The sequence below is a fragment of the Oratosquilla oratoria genome, chromosome 25, assembly GCF_046742065.1.
Source record: "Oratosquilla oratoria isolate Oo_2021 chromosome 25, ASM4674206v1, whole genome shotgun sequence".
Lineage (NCBI taxonomy): Eukaryota > Metazoa > Arthropoda > Malacostraca > Stomatopoda > Squillidae > Oratosquilla > Oratosquilla oratoria.
The window spans coordinates 29,860,443-29,862,942 of NC_134801.1; positions in this window are offsets into that span (position 1 = coordinate 29,860,443).

The window sequence follows — 2,500 nt, forward strand, 5'->3', positions numbered from 1 at the left end:
TACTGACGATAGACGCCTCCCAATTTTAGAAGCGTTGTATATTAAAGAGTTGAGCCCAAACCTAAATGTACAAGCAGAAGACCTTAGAGCCCTTCCAAGCATGAGACAAACCGTTACAAATAAAAACATGAGACATAACACCACAAACGCCAATACGAGACAAAACGCCACTCGTCCAACTACGAGACAAAACGCCACATTCCGCCACAACACAAACCCGGAGGCTCCCTAGCGCACGTGACATTTCGTCCCTGCCCGTAATACCAGGTGACCTCCCCCAGTGATTAGCAAGTATAGGAACTCTAGTATAAAACTTAGATCTTTACTAGAATCTTCGGATTAATTCTTATCCCTATAGCTACTGAAGAAGGGTCTTGAATCCGAAATCGCGATCTAGCTAATATGACTACATACAGCCAAGTCATAAATTTCCTTCCTAAGGAAAACAAATCCTTAATAAGGTATATGGAAAATACCATTAAGAAAATTATTAATGCACAACTAGCCATCACTTTTAATGAAACATATATATATATACATATATATATATAGTCAATAAAATCAAGATTTAGATAAACTAGAAGATACAGAGTATCAGTAGATAAGAAAATGTTCATCTAAGATATGAAAGCAAAAACTCAAAGGAGCTAAGATGCAGATTGCAGATCAGCTAGAGAATGAAATAATACTAAGGAAAAATAAAACAAGAAGGAGTATGAAGTTGATGAAAAAGTAAAGAAAATGGATGAAATGTAAAAAGAGGAAAGTGCTGAGCTAAGAGGAATTAGGGAATATCAAGAGAGAAAATGAGAATGCGGAGAAAGCAGTTACAAATGTATTAGAAATGTGTCATATTTTCAATGAGAAAAGAAGAGATCATTGCATTCTTCACGGGAAGAAGAGAGCATGAACTGTTTAATATTAGAGAAATTACACCAATAATCATGGGAAGTTATTCCAACGCAAATGAACAGTTTTGAGAAGTTTTTAGGTTAAGTAAATACAAAGAAGGAGTTGCGTGCACGTTAAAGACCAAGTTCAGGTAAAAGATCTCGACAAATGAGTTAACCAATCGGACATAGAAAATATCAGATAAGGAAATTCACCAACATTTGGCTAGAAAATGAAAATATGAGAAAGAATAAGCAAATCTGAAGAGGGTTTTCTTTAAAACCAAATAAAAGAACGAGGAAAAGAAGGTGTTTGGCCACATATTTGTAAAATAGTAAAAAAAATAAAAAATAATGAGAAGGAAAATAATCAATATTGGAGACAATATATAAAGATAAACATGCCATATATCAACGTAGATCAAGTTAAATATTAACAAGGAGTAGACGGTAAATAACATATCTCTTACATGTTTAGTAAAGTCCAAGCAACTAAATAATATTTTTCTTTTGAAAAATGTTGAATACAGAACCTTGAAAATGAAATGCGTAGAATGAAAGGGTTAAATTAAACTCATTATCTTTTAACACATAAAGGAGACTGTTAATTTGATCTAAGAAAATACGCCAACTGGCGGAGTCGACATTTTTCAGAAAAGGTACGGTGTCTAAAAAGATAAATTTCTTGAAATGGGAAATACACAACCCATCTCTCCGTTGTAATGTCAAAAATGAAAATGTCATCATTTTCACGCTATGATTGTTTTGCTCATTATACATTTTCAAAAACTTTATATTTCGGATCGATTGATATCAATAATAACGAATGAGACTACGTAACGACTCAATAGAGATTATCTATAAGCACATGTCTAATGTTAAATTAGCATTAGATGATTATGCTTTGATCTCCGATAAGTAGCTGGGATATTCATATGATTCATTCAAACATTAGGCTGATCATATCTTTATGCTATGCGTGCAAATATATATTACAATTTTATTCATACATTTCATGCATTCATTTGTGGCATAATCATAATTTGACTGAACGTCACGAAATTTGTCCCCTCTCATAGGGCTGGGATGAGGCCTCTTTTTGCAAGACTTTTTGAAATTTGAGAATTTAATGTGGAGGTAGTTCCTGATTTACACAATATATGGTAATCGAGAAGCATCGTTTTAATAAAAGATAGTAAAAATTGAAATGAGGAGGGTTGGGGGTAGAAGGGTATTTCTGGATGTCAAAAAAAAAAAAAAAAAAAAAAAAAAAAAAAAATCTAGACCCGACCAGTGCAAATTCAAATAGACCACATAATTCAAATAAAATGTATTATTTCATCAGTCGTATTAAACCAAATTGGCATAAAATAAACTGGCGCAAATTAAAAACCACCTGTAATCTGCCCCTACTCCCGCCATGCAACCTGGAACCATCTTTAGATTTTCTTTGAGATAGCTGGCCTCATACTGCTTTTGTTTTCATCACATCTTTGTGTGGCTACATAAACTATTTTCTTAGATCACTTAATACCTTTAGACCAAAATTCAATCTTCAGCTAAATAAGAATAAAAAAGTCTCACACTGACCGCCACAAAAAGTGTAAACA